Source organism: Delphinapterus leucas, chromosome 16 (assembly GCF_059928025.1).
Source record: "Delphinapterus leucas isolate spDelLeu-1000000601 "Yukka" chromosome 16, BTC_Dleu_Yukka2, whole genome shotgun sequence".
In the NCBI taxonomy this organism is placed as follows: domain Eukaryota; kingdom Metazoa; phylum Chordata; class Mammalia; order Artiodactyla; family Monodontidae; genus Delphinapterus; species Delphinapterus leucas.
Genome location: NC_143144.1, coordinates 69,973,794 through 69,989,133, shown reverse-complemented (window position 1 = coordinate 69,989,133; position 15,340 = coordinate 69,973,794). Strand labels below are relative to the sequence as shown.

Below are 15,340 nucleotides of genomic sequence, written 5' to 3'. Positions count from 1 at the left end.
GCAGGCTTGAGAACTGGCTGAACTTTGAATGTTCTCTTCAACCCACATACAGATCGCTTGGCAGAGGATGGAAGCCTTACGGGTTCAAGGTTTTTGAACACAGTCTTTGCTCAGCCATTGGCTGGCCACTAAGCTATGTGTGCAAAGGGGCAACCCCTAGGAAGCCAGGCTCATAAAATAAAAATAAGAATTAAAAAAAAAAAAAGCAACAACCGAGCAGACTGCAGGGGAGATAGATCCTGCAGATTATGTTCAGGCAAGCTACTTAAAACTATCAGAACCCTGAGTTGTTAAAACATATCATCTAAAATGTTTAGTTTTAAACAAAAAATTATGACATGACAAAAAGAAAAGAAAAATGAAAAAGGATGATCTATATTCAAGGGGGAAAAAAAAGCAGTCAATACAAACCGATTCTGAGTGACTTTGATGTTGGTTTAGCAGACAAGGACTTCAAAGCAGCTAGTGTAGCTTAGTCAAAGTCTTAAAGGAAGCTGTATTTAAAGAATTAAAAGAAATTGTGATGACAATGCTTCAACAGATAGGGAATCTCAATAGAGAAAGAGGAACTATAAAAATTCTACAGTTGAAAAATACAATAAATTAAATGAACAGGAATCAGTGAACTTGAACATTTGCCAATAGAAATCATCCAATCTGAAGATGAGAAAGATAAAAAAAAAATTGAAGAAAAATGAGCAGAGCCTCAGAGACCTGTGTGACAAGGGCAAGAATATCAACACATGTGCAGTGGGAGAGGGAGAGGGAAGGAGAAGGAGAAGGGAGAGAGAAAATCTTGAAAGCAGCAAGACAAAAATAACTCGTTATGTACAAGCAAACAACATTATGATTGATAGCTGAATTCTCACCAGAAACAATGGAGGGAGAAGATAGATGAACATATTCAAAGTGGTAAAAATGTGGGTGTGGGAGTAACCTGTCTACCAAGAATCCCATATCTAGCAATAGCATTAATCACAAATGAGGGTGACATAAAGACATTTCTAGATAAATAGTGAGGGAATTTTTTGTTAGCCTTACAAGATATTCTAAATGAAGTCCTTCAGGCTGAAAGGAAATGACACCACAGGGTAACTCATATCCAGAGAAAGGAATGAAGAACACTGGAAATGGTAAATATGTGGGTAAATATAGAAGACTGTATATATATTTTCTCTTATCTTCCCTTAATTTCTTTAAAGAACATAAAGATTGCATAAGCAATAATTATAAGGACAACCATCAGTATTGTTTGTTTTATAATATATACAGATTTGACAATCATAGTACAAAGGAAGAGGGGAAAAATGGCCATATTGGAATAAACTTGCTATATTTTATTAGAACTAAGTCAGTAGTAAGCTAAAGTAGATTGCGAAAAGGTAGAAGATATATTGCAATTCCTAGAGCAAAGAGTAAGAAAATAACTATAAAAAATGTAGTTAAGGGACTTCCCTGGTGGCGCAGTGGTTAAGAATCCGCCTACCAATGCAGGGGACACGGGTTTTATCCCTGGTCTGGGAAGATCCCACATGCCGTGGAGCAACTAAGCTTGTGTGCCACAACTACTGAGCCTGCGCTCTAGGGCCTGCATGCTACAGCTACTGAGCCCACGTGCTGCAACTACCGAAGCCCGTGTGCCTAGAGCCTGTGCTCCGCAACAAAAGAAGCCACTGCAATGAGAAGCCCGTGCACCGCAACGGAGAGTAGACCCTGCTCGCCACAACTAGAGAAAGCCTGTGCAGAGCAACGAACACCTAATGCAGCCAAAAAAACAAAATATAGTTAAGAAATCGGCAGATGAATTAAAATGGTATGCACACAAAAAAAACCTATTTTAAAAAAGAAAGCAGAAAAGGAGAACGAGAGGAAAAAAAGATATGAGGCATATAGAAAACAAATAGCAAAATGGCAGACATAAATGCAGCAAGATAAAAAATCATACAAATGTTACTGGACTAAATAATTCAATCAACAGCAGATTGTCAGACTGGATAAAAAAGATCCAACTTTATGCTGTCTACAAGAACATATGCTGTGTAAAGAGACACGCTTTAGATTTAAAAGCACATATAGGTTGAAAGTTAAAAGAAGGAAATATATATACCATGCAAATAGTAAACTTAAGAGCATTGGACTGTCTACATTAATATCAGACAAATGGACTTTAGGACAAGAAACATTCCTAGAGAAAAAGAGGGTCATTTCATAAATATAATAGGGTCAGTGTATCAAGAAGATATGGCAATTATAAACATACAAATACCTAACAACCAAGTCCTGAAATACATGAAGCAAAAATTGATTGAAGAAAAGAGAAATAGAGAGTTCAATAATTATACTTGGAGATCTCAATACTCTGCTCCTGAAAAACTGACAGAATAACCAGACAGAAAATCAGTAAAGATATAGAAGACTTCAACACTATCAGCCAACTTGACCTAATCAACATTTACAGAACACCTCACTTGATGACGGCAGAGTATATATTCTTTTAAAAATTACACGGAATATCCCCCAGCATAGACCATACATAGGCCATAAAACAAGTCTCAACAAATTAAAAAGAAGTTAAATCATTAAAAAGTATGTTCTGCAATCACAATAGGACTAAATTAGAAATCCACAGCAAAAGAAAGTAATTTGGGAAATCCCCAAATATTAGAAAATTAAGTAAGACACTTCTAAGGAATTCATGAGTCAAATAAGAAATTACAATGGGAATTATAAAGTGTTTTGAAATGAATGAAAACAAAACAATAACAATCAATATTTGTGGGATGTAACAAAGCAGAACTTAGTAAAAAATTTATTTGCCTAATTTGGAAAAAAAAAGTTTCAAATTAATTATCTAAGCCACCACATTAAGAAATTAGAAAAAGAGCAAATTAAGCCCAATACAAGCAGGAAAAAAGGACTAAGGGTTAGAGCAGAAATCAATGAGACAGGAAACTGAAAATAAATGAAATCAAAAGTTGGCTCCTTGAAAAGATCAACAAAACTGATAAACTTTTAGCCAGAATGACCAAAAAAAGGAAGAAGACATGATTACCAATATCAAGAATGAAAGAGGAACATCACTACTGACTTAATAAAAATTAAAAGGACTATAAGGAAATATTTGGAACAATTTTATACCAAAAACTAGACAATTTAGGTGAAATGTACAAATTCCCAGAAATAAACCATGACTTAAGAAGACACAGAAAATCTGAACAGACCTATGACAAGGAAATAAATTGGATTAGTAATTTTAAAACTTCTCACAAAGAAAAGCCCAGCATCGTATGGCTTAAATAATGAATCCTACCACATATTTAAAGAAAAAAATAACACTTATCCTAAAAAAACACAAAAAAATAATACTTATCCTATGTAAACTCTCTTAGAAAATAAGGGAGGAGAGAACACTTCCCAACTCATCTATGAGGTCAGTATTACCCTGATACAGAAGCTAAAGACATCACAAGAAATGCCCAACACGAACATAAGACACCAACATCCTTTATAAATATTATCAAAATGGGGGCTTCCCTGGTGGCGCAGTGGTTGAGAGTCCACCTGCCGATGCAGGGGACACAGGTTCGTGCCCCGGTCCGGGAAGCTCCAACATGCTGGGGAGCGGCTGGGCCCGTGAGCCATGGCCGCTGAGCCTGCACGTCCGGAGCCTGTGCTACGCAACGGGAGAGGCCACAACAGTGAGAGGCCCGTATATCGCAAAAAAAAAAAAAAAAAAAAAAAAAAATTTATCAAAATGAGTCCAGCAACATATTAAAAGGATTAAACACCATGACCAAGTGGGATTTATCCCAGTAATGCAAGGTTGGTTTAACATATGAAAATCAATTAATGTAATATACTGCATTAATAGTATAAAGGACAAAAACACATGATCATCTTATTAGACACAGAGAAAACATTTGGCAAAATCCAATACCTATTCATGATAGGAACTCTCAACAAACTGGAATAAAAGGGAACTTCTTCAACCTGATAAAGGGCATTCATGAAAAAACAATAGCTAATAGCATACTTAATGATGAAAGACTGAATGATTTCCCCTTAAGATATGGAAGGAGGAAAGAAGATCTGCTCTTACTACTCCTATTCAGCCTTGTACTGGAGCTTGTAGCCAATGCAACCAGGCATAAGAAAGAAATAAAAAGCATCCTGATTATAAAGGAAGAAGTAAAATTATCTTCATTACAGATGACATGATTCTGTATGTAGAAAATCCTAAGGGATATACAAAAAAGCTACTGGAACTAATAAATGAATTTAGCAAGGTTGCAAGATACAAGATCAACATACAAAAATCAATTGTGCTTCTACATACTAGCCGTGAACAAGTAGGCAAATAAAATTAAGAAAATTTAATTCAAATAAAATCAAAAAGAATACAGAACTTAGGAGTAAGTTTAACAAAATAAGACCTGCATGCTGAAATCTACCACACATTGCTGAGAAAAATTAAAGATCTAAATAAATGGAGAACAAGTCCATGTTCATGAGTTGGAAAAATCAATATTGTTAAGATGGCAATTCAAAGCAGTTCATATCAAAATATTAGCAGACTTTTTTTGTGGAAATTGAAAAATAAATTAAATGTATATGTAAATGGAAAGAACTAGAATGGCCAAAACAATTTTGAAAAAGAATAAATTGGAGGACTTACATCACCTGATTTCAAACTTACTATAAAGCCACAGTAATCAAGATAGTATCGTATTGGTATAAGGACAGATATATAGATCAATGGGACAAGATAGAAATTCCAAAAATAAACGTTTACATTTATGACCAATTCATTTTTGACAAAAGATCCAAGGTAATTCAATGGTGCTAGGAGAATTAAATACCCATATTAAAAAAAAAAAAAAAAACTTAGACGATTATCTCACACTATGTGCAAAAATTCAAAATAGACCATAGACCTGAATATAAGAGCTAAAACTATAAAACTTCTGGAAGAAAGTCTTTGTGACCTTGGGATAGGCAAAGATTTCTTTCTAAAAGCACAATCCATAAAATAAGAAATTGATAAATTGACTTTACCAGAATTAAAAGCTTTTACTTTTCAAAATTCACCATTAAGAAAGTAAAAGGACAAGCCATAGCCTGGGGGAAAATATTTGCAAATCATATATCCAATAAAAGACTACTAGCCAGGAGCATAAAAATGAAAACTCAAAATTCAACACCAAGAAGACAAATAACCCAATTAAAAAATTATAAAATTAAAAAAGAGCTGAATAGGACTTCCCTGGTGGTGCAGTGGTTGGGAGTCCGCCTGCCAATGCAGGGGACACGGGTTTGACCCTTGGTCCGGGAAGACCCCACATGCTGCAGAGCAGCTAAGCCCATGTGCCACAATTACTGAGCCTGTGCCCTAGAGCCCGCGAGCCACAACTACTGAGCCCGCATGCCACAACTACTGAGCCCGCATGCCACGACTACTGAAGCCCATGTGCCTAGAGCCCATGCTCCACAACAAAGAGAAGCCAGCACAATGAGAAGCCTGTGCACCGCAACGAAGAGTAGCCCCCGCTCTCCATAACTAGAGAAAGCCTGGTGCATCAACGAAGACCCAACACAGCCGAAAATAAATAAGTAAAAAAAAAAAAAAGCTGAATAGACATTTCACCAAAGACTACAAATGGCTAATAAGCATATGAAAAAAATGATCACTTTCATTAGTCATTAGGAAAATGCAAATAAAAATGAGATAGCACAGCACACCCACTAAATATCTCTAATCAAAAAGCCTAATCCAAAGAATACCAAGGACATTCAGTCCTCAAACATTACTGGGGGGAATGTAAAACGGCACATCTACTTTAGAAAAGTTTGGCAGTTAAAAAAAATGTTAAACATACACATACCATATGAATCAGCAATTGTTCCCTTATGTATCTACCCAAGAGAAATGAAAACACACGTCTATGCAAAATTTGTATGCAAATGTTCACAGCAGCATATTTATAATAGCCCACAACTTGAAACAATCTAAGTGTCCACCAACTGGTGAATGGATAAACAAAACGTGGTTCAGCCTTACAGTGGAATACTACTCAGCAATAAAAAGTAATTGGGAGGGCTTCCCCTGGTGGTGCAGTGGTTAAGAATCCACCTGCCAGTGCAGTGGACATGGGTTCGAGCCCTGGTCCAGGAAGATCCCACATGCTGCGGAGCAACTAAGCCAGTGCGCCACAACTACTGAGCCTAAGCTCTAGAGCCCACGAGCCACAACTACTGAGCCCACGTGCCACCACTACTGAAGCCCGTGCGCCTAGAGCCCGTGCTCTGAAACGAGAAGCCACGCAATGAGAAGCCCGCACACAGCAACAAAGAGTAGCCCCCGCTCGGCGCAACTAGAGAAAAGCCTGCGCGCAGCAACAAAGACCCGAGGCAGCCAAAAATAAATAAATAAATAAATAAATTTATTAAAAAAAAAAAAAGTAATTGGGAGATTGGGATTGACATATATACACTACCATGTATAAAATAGATAACTAATGAGAACCTGTTGTATAGCACAGGGAACTCTACTTAATGCTCTGTGGTGACCTAAACGGGAAGGAAATGAAAAAAAAGAGGGGATATATGTATATGTATAGCTGATTCACTTCTCTGTACAGCGGAAACTAGCACAACATTGTAAAGCAACTATACCCCAATTGAAAAAATAAGTAACAATCTACTGACACATGCTGCAGTATGGATAAACCTCAAAGACATTATGCTAAGCAAAAGAAGCTAGATATAAAAGACTACATGTTGTATGATTCTATTTATATGAAATTCCTAGAAATCAGATCAGTGGTTGCTTGGGGCTGGGAGTTGGAGCCAGGATTGACTCAAGCAAACAGGCAAGAGGCAACACTGGGGTGACAGAAATGTTTTACAAATAGATCATGGTGATGGTTGCACAGTTCTATAAACTTACTATAAATCATTGAACTGCATGCTTCCAATGGGTACATTTCATGGTATACAAGTGATACCTCAATACAGCTGTTAAATAGCCCATAGACCAACAAATGGCTCTTTTGGTTCCAAGGGAGATGGCATACTAGCAGTGAATAGTAAAGTCAGTCCTCCAGATTGAAGGAGCCCAACCTCATGCCTCCCCTTTGGGTGATGGCAGCTTCTTTATTTCTTTCCATCTGTAATTATTTGTTTCTTGACTGTCTCCTCTATGAAGTGGAATTGTGTAAGAGCAAGGCTCAAGTCTGCCTTGGTCTTTGTTGTATCCATTACCTATTCTAGTGTTTGGCATATTATAGGTATCAATAAGTATTTGATGAAGAGATGAATGATATAGAGAAAGAAGAGAAATATCTGGGTTTTCGTTTAAAAAAATCAACATATTCATATGCCTGGACTGTTTGCAAATATCTTTATCATGGACCCTTGTCCAGTTCTGTAAAATTCACCTGTCATGTGCCAGGCATTATATGCTTGATACTAGAGAATGAGATGAAATAGACCTGGCTCGTGTCCTCAAGAAGTTCATGGTCTAGCAGAAAACAAGACCCAGTATTCTGACATCTAAGGAGCATGTGTGGCGTGGCCCGGCCTACAAATCTAGAGGAGAGGAGCAGAGAAGTAAGTGCCTGTGAGCCCAGAAGAGCATAGGAGACACTGCTGAAAGGTAAGCTGATTTGCAGTCCAGGACAACACCTGCCTTTTCCATAAGAACTTGTTCCTCCTTTACTCACATCTGTGTGGTTTTGTAAATATCAGCCATATTTTAGGGCACGGTTCTCAAAATGTGGCCCAGGGATCCTTTAAGCGGATCCATGAAATCAAATCTATTTTCATAGTAATACTAAGATGTTATCTGCCTTTCCCACTCTCCTTCTCTCATGAGTGTACAGTGGAGTTTTCCAGAGGCTACTAGATGTGTGACATCACAGCGGATTAATGCAGAAGCACATTGGACTCCAGCTGTCCCCTATTAAGCCAGACTTTAAAGAGATTTGCAATAGTGTAAGTCAATGCCCCCTTCTCTCTCATTTCGTTTTAGAAAATATAGTCATTTTTCATAAAATGTGTTCATATATAATCAGTTCAGTATCATTATTTACAAATGGATTCATACATATTTAATTTTTCTCAGTTCCAATTTCTGATATGAAAAATATTCACAGATGTAACCATACAAACAAGAACTCTTGGGGCTCTCAATCATTTTTAAGAGTGTAAAAACATCCTGGGACCTAAAAGTTTGAGAACCATTGTTTTAGGGGGAAGCAGAGGGAGGGATTTGGGGCATTTTATCTACAGAATCCATCAATCTGGACATTGGAAGATATTTACAAAGCAAAAGTGAAAGTCACTGAGGACCACGAACACTTACAAAGGTGTCAGTCCTGAGGATGTTTGGATGTTTGAAACCTCGAAAGGCAGCCGGGCCATGATCTCCGGGGGACACAGCAGCCCGGTTGTCTGTTTACCCCAGCTATCAAAACTGTACAAGTGCACAGTGCTAAGAACTGCTTTGGCACTTTATAAGCAAAATGGATCAAGAGAACAGTGAATTACCTGAAGTCAGTAACTTACAATAACATCTTATACCCAATGCTAAAATACTGGTAAGTGGAAGAGAGGGTGACAAGGCAGAAAAATTGGGATCAGGTTATGCTAAAAGACAAGAGTAGGAAGCCTCCAAAGAATGAAAGATAGCAAAGCATGAGGGTAAGAGTGTGCACCCTGGAATGGACTGTCTGGGTTGGATCCTGGCGCTCTGCCACTCTTTAGCTGTGTGACCTTGGACAACGTCCTTACCAATCTGGGCCTCAGGATAATAATAATGCCTACCATATAGGGCTCTGGTAAGGATTAAATGAGATAAGCCATATGAAGTGATGAGCACATGGCCCAAAGTAAAGGGCTGGTATTATTATTTTTGTAACCACCCCCTTGTATGGCTAAGCAGGGTCTTAGAAGCTCTAGGGCTGCCTATGTTGGAGAGGGGCTCCTCTGCATCTGCCCCTGTGGTCACGGTGCTGACAAAGCCTCCTAGGGAAGTGGCTGCCTCTGGGAGGGCACTTGGGGCACCTGGAGAGCCCTTCATTTCCAGCCGCAGCACTCATGGACCTCTGCCCCCTTCCTTCCCCTTTCCCACCACTCTTGGGTCTTGCTTAGCTACATGGTTGGCATCTGTGGGAAAACATTACTGGCTGTGCTTATATTCAGGGTGCAGAGGTCTTTTTCTGTATAAGTTTACAGTGGAGAACAATGAAGAGACTAAAATCCCAAAGCCAACAGGGGCCAAGGGATCTGCCTATATCTTGGGTTTTGCCACGATGTGAAAACACATGGCTTCAGAGTGTAACATGAACAGCCCGGAGATCTCTCCAGGGTGGAATCTATGTTTTCAGCCATGCAGAAATACAGACCTTTAAAAAACTCAGGGGGCGGGTGTGTTAAATGAAAATCAAGATAGCCTTTCCTAGGCATGCTTTCTCCATATATTTCAAAATCTTTCCTTTTTGATGAGAGTAAGAGTTGGAGAAATGCCTTAATACAGGGGACGTGCCTATTTTTCTCCAACCTCACTTGAGTTGGGCACGCTTGGGATGAAGGGGAGGTTTGCCATTTGTAGACAAGAATGAAGCCTTTTGTGAACAGCCTAAGCACACCACTGACTTGCTTTAAAAAGTGTCAAAGGCTATTTTGGGGGAACATGCGGTTGGCCGTGCCAAACTGAAACACTGACTTGTTGCCCGATTTAGCATTAAAACCTTAGGACTTACAATTAAGACGACCCTGTTTACTCCAAGTGAGTTTGTCAACATGCTGCAAATATATTTCCGTTATCATAATAAAACCATGAAATGGGTGGGCACGGTTTCTCACTGTTAAGGCCACGCTGACAAGCACTTCCAAACGTTGAAATGTGAGCTGCCCTAGCCTATAGGCCAACTTCTTTCCCCCAAGAGCGGATGCTGGGCGTAGCTATGTTACCGCATAATAGGTTTATTCTCATTCACAAAACGGGAATCACTTTATGGTTCCAAAGTGAAACTAGCATAAGAAATATGCTGGCAGATTTGCTACAGATGTGGTCTCTGACACGTACACACAGGGATTCTGCTATTAATCACATGTTAAGACTTGAACATTATAAAGGACAAGGCAGACAACCATGAAGTTCAAGGTCTGAATTGATAAAGAGAGAGAGAAAGTGAGAGAGAAATTAACGTGCCTGCGTCCGCCGTTGTGTTTAAACTAAGCATTGCTTTAAAAGATATAAATCATCTTTCCCCATCTTCGCACCATTTTATTTCAAGGTCGGTCTGTCTTTTGTTTGGTTCTTCACACCCTGACACAGACAACAGTTCTCGGAAAAAGCACAGCCCTTCGGCTGTCCTGATCGCTTGCTCGCCGCACTAGGACAGGAATGTGCTTGTTCGGCATTTGCTCATGAGAGCCTGGACCCCATGAACACTGGGGACAGGGAGAGTGAGGGGCACGTGTGGGGACCCGCTCGGCACCTAGGCCCTGCAGGCCTTTGTCACCACCTGCCGCAAGGGTTAAGGTGGCCACGGTAATTATGCCAAGGCCATGCATTACTCTGACAAAGTAATCCATCAAATAATTTCTCGCAATTTCAATTCACCCCTCGAATTTTCCTTACCTCCAAAGCCAGCTGGATATTATATTACTGAAGCTGGTGAAAGGGTGGAACACTAGCCTTGGAGCCAAAGGCCACAGCAACTATGCAATGCATAAATTTTTATTGTTTGCTCAGTATTGAAATCTCATTAGGGTCCATAATTCATCCGAACACCGTGAACATTTACATCTGTTGATCATGAGAACTTAGAAGGAATGTACACCTTTGGCTAACCTGTTTTTAGAGGAGGCGGAGGGTGTGTGTGTGTGTGTGTATGTATTGTGTGTGTGCACACGCACACACACGCGCGCGCACGTGCGCACACGTACTCATATATCTTAGCCCTTGAACAGCTGTGGTTTAAATATCCCTTTACTCAAACCAATTTCCAACCTGAATTTAAATATCCCAAAGTTGTTTTCGTTTGGCAGACAAAGACTCACTTCTCTTCAAGTCCAGCTTAATCGATGCTGGAAAATTCCACTCATTGCATACTGGCCTTAATGCAGCTCTGCTGTGTTAATTACATCAGAATTATCCCAAAGATTACACGCCTTTCATTCAACATATACATTTTTTTGTCTTCAGTTAATTATGGCTTCAAAATCTACTTGAGAGTGAAAATACAACCGTGACTGTTTCTGGGTCCCAGGGATATCCAGATTTGTTTGGTGTGTGTGTGTATTTAAACATCTTTCCTACTAAGTTCTACCCTTTTGATCTAGCAGTATTTTCATTTACAAGGCTTTCAGCAGTTCCGTGCACACTACATTTTGAGGGTGACAAGCACTGAACCACAGAATCAGAAATGGAAGAGGAAGTGGCCTTAGGGGCCATCTAATCAGGCCAGCCCCTCTCCCAAGCAGGAATCCCGCCCCCCCCCCCCGACAACACCCCCTGACAAGTGGTCCTTCAGGAATGCATCCATTTTTGGAATGAACTATGGCAGCAGCTGAAAGGCTCTCAGCAAACATTGCCTCACAGGTCAGGGCAGAGAAGAAGAATACGTGTCCGATGAGGAGTCTGGAGGGAATCTTAGGGAGAACAAATGTGATTACCCGGGCTGGCGTCTGGCTAGGGCACCAGCTCTAACAGCCTCACTGTAATGCCAGCTGATGGCAGTGACGCCTTCTGGTGAGAGTCTTGTCAACTATAAGGTGCTCTTCAGTGGCCTTCACTAATACCTGGCGACGGGGAAAATCGGATACAGATGTTTTCACTTAGAAGGCCTTGAAAACGCTAAAGTCCTATCTTCTCCTCAAGGAGAAAGGGCACGCGTGCACCTCCACGCAGGAAAAAAGACGCCAAAGGGCCTTCACACAGGGGCCGGCCTGACCCAGGCCTCATCGTTACCTCCTTTTGCAGTGTGCTCTCCAAGGCAGCGCCAGGTCTCAATGTCCCACTCCCAGCGCTGCTGTGACAGTCTCGGCACTCAACTGGCTACCGTCAGTGAAGCGGCCCTGGATGCACGGGGTTGAGCAAGCCCGGCGAAGGGTGATGGGGAGTGAGCTGACTCCAGGGTAAAAGGCAACAGGCCTGGGTCTGGGCATGCAAACATGGGCATCCTCGTGGAGCTTACAGACCTGGACAATCACATGCTCACAGCGTACAGTTTCCAACGGTAAGCACCACAACACCGTGAAGTGCTTAGAGAGGAGCAGATGGAAAGTAGGAGAGTCTAGAGAGGGGATCTGTGCCAGTTGGGACTTCTAGGAAACCAGATGCTGAAACAGAGTTAGGGGTGAAAGAAGCTCAGTGGAGGGCACCACCTGTGAAAGATCAAAAGGGAAGGAGGCAGGATCGGGCAGGGAAAGTCTTCAGACCATCGTGCAGATCTGACACCTATGAAAGCAAAGTGGGGAAGAAGCAGGAACAGACAAGTAGAGCCTCGGACCATGTTGCAGATGTGACCAAATCTCGGCCAACCCAATCAGGGGCTCTGGGCCAAAGACGGCTCCATTTTCGAATCGTGCATTGGACAGAAATGGCTTGGTCCTAGGACCTCCCCTGTGCTCAGTCACTGGCTCAGGACTGCCTGGGAAGTGGTTGGCTCAGTTCTGATGCTGAGCCGGGTACCTGCCAACACCTGGAGGGACTGCATGCCTTGAAGCTTGATGGCTGCCCTCCCCCGTGGCTGCCATAGGACCAAGCTCATCCAGGGCCCTAGTGATCCCGAAGGTGGTGATGATGTTGAATTGGGATCTGAAGGATGCACTGGGTTAATAGGTAAGGGAGAGGGTGGGAATGGGAAAAAGATTCCAGGCAGGGGGCACAGCATGTGCAAAGGTCCTTTATCTGCAAGGCACGCTGGTGGGACTGAGCAAAGGTACTGTGCTCAGAGAAGAGACTGATGGGAAGGACGTGAGCTGAAGGGGAGGGCAGAGGTCAGATCGTGCTGGCCCCTGGACCAGCAAAGTAGCTTGTTTTCCATTAGCCATGTGGCTCTGAGAAAGTAACTAACCTTACTGGTATTTTGTTTCCTAATCTATAAAATGTGAACAGTATGCACTTTATATGGTTAACAAGAAAATTAAATGAGACTACACACATTGGGCTTTCATCTAGTATCTGGGACATGGGTGATACTTGGTAAATGTTGGCTATTATAGGAAACCTCAACTGGGAATAAAGGAGAGATATGGACTTTAAGATGTTGTTTTCAGAGGTTTTGAAGTTTCATTCTGAAATAAAGCACATGCATTTGAGCAATCTATAGGTGAAGTTGCTAAATTCCTTTTCCACCAAGGTCATGGTGTTACCCAAATCCTCAATTATTGAAATGCCAGGCATACAAGGAAGTTTAGAATTAAACAATTAACATCAGCAATTCAGAACCAAAAAAGTAATAAATCGCTTGTAACAGAAAAATAGTCCACGAGAAACCTGAAGAATAGGGAGCTCTCGGCAACACAGTCCATTATAAATGAGGAATGTGGCCTTAAGAGCATGACTGACAGCTTCTACATCATAGTAACATTGAAATATAGGTATTTTTCTCTCTTTAATCTCACCTGTTTAGGTGAGTAATCCTTCAGATACCTATTTTCAGATTATTCCAAACCACAAAATGCAAGAAACACAAAAGCATAAAGTGATGCACGGTGGATGCTGAAGAAGACAATTCATAAAGACGCATAAAGAAGATGCAAAGTGGACACTGTGTTTGCTCTAGAAGATTTGATTGTCAAAGAAAAATATTTTCCTAGATGGTCACTTTTTTTTTTTTTTGAAAAGTGGGTGAGCACATACCAACAGGCTAAGGGATATTCTCTAAAATCAAGTCCAAATTATCTGAAATTCCTGAAAATGAGTCCAAGGTATACTACAGCTTATAGGCCTATTGACCTCAGGAGTGTATGTGTTTTGCAATAACCTGCCCTGTGAGGCAAAAAGAGGACACTCTCTTATGAAGATGTATTCACAATAGACTTGGAAAAATCACTGGTCACTTCACAACTGTAATACTCCTGCCACGCTTGTCTCTGTGTCAAAATCCAGTCTCCCCTTACAAAGATGAACCCAGCAGCCACTGTTTTAAGAGCTCACACATGACTCCTTATGACTTCTCAGCACCTAGCAGATACACAAATCGATCAGTTTCAGCTGTTTATCCCCTGCTTTAGTCTATCCGAGATGATTCTGATTACCCCTGACACTGAGAAGAGCACATAATACCGAAATAAATCTGGCCTCCACTCTTAAAAACCTTGAGATGAGATATTGGCACAACCACACAAACAAACTACAAATGTGTGTACTCTTTGCTGTTTTCCCTCTTTAAGTTGTGATAAGGCAAATGTGAGGGTTCCACAACCACCCAAACAAAAACATCTCTGAGAATCTGAAAGTGTTCTACAAATCAACTCAGATTATCATTATTTTTTTTCCCCTCAGCTCCTTAACTTCTCTTGCATATTTCTTTCCTGTGCCAAAGCTTCTCAGCTCTTAGGTCATCTTTTTTTTCTCTTTGGCGGTACGCAGGCCTCTCACTGTTGTGGCCTCTCCCATTGCGGAGCACAGGCTCCAGACGCGCAGGCTCAGCGGCCATGGCTCACGGGCCCAGCCGCTCCGCGGCATGTGGGATCCTCCCGGGCCGGGGCACGAACCCGTGTCCCCTGCATCGGCAGGCGGACTCTCAACCACTGCGCCACCAGGGAAGCCCCTAGGTCATCTTGATATGTCAAAATCTGCTTGTATCACAGGACTGAACCTAAGCAGACTGGACAGAAATTTCTTCATTCAGACCAAAGAATGTCTGATGAACAAGTCACTTATGTCTCCCAGGGGAGGAAGTAGCGGTTCAGCTTTGCTCAGAAGTTGTATGTTAGGACTGACTAAACTCTCAAAAGAAATTTTTTTTTTCAGAAAGACTGCTACCTGATGGAATTGCTCCTGCTTCTTAACTTTTCAGTAACATAAGTCATACTGCAAGTAATTTTTAAAGACCCTCCCAAGTTTTATTTTGTGCCATAGATTTGCCAAGGATTATTTCAGTAAAATAGGAATGAACAGAAAAAACACTCAATTCAGTAGAGAATAATGAAAGTTGTTTAAAAATAGAAGATCCCATGAAAGATTTGTCTTCCATCTGGACTGAGTCACACGAGGGTTTGGGGTTATTTGTACGTAACTAGTTCATGCAGGCACATTTGCCCATAGCCCACACCAATGACCGTCCCTCGTCGAGAGGACGAATGAGGGTAAGAATTGCTCTTG

At 41.1% G+C, this 15,340-nt stretch overlaps 1 protein-coding gene across 9 annotated transcripts in view; it reads right to left on the bottom strand.

Moving 5' to 3' along the window:
- The window catches only part of VTI1A (vesicle transport through interaction with t-SNAREs 1A), a 368,921-nt gene that overhangs the window by 35,511 nt on the left and 318,070 nt on the right, over positions 1-15,340 (bottom strand). For 3 of the 9 annotated variants that reach the window (XM_022568768.3, XM_022568773.3, XM_089898184.1), the window contains exon 9: positions 1-15,340. This exon is cut by the window's left edge and continues 13,784 nt beyond it; it is cut by the window's right edge. The exons of the other annotated variants lie outside the window; for them this stretch is intronic. The gene's annotated coding sequence lies outside the window, so the exon portion shown is untranslated. 9 annotated transcript variants of the gene reach the window in all.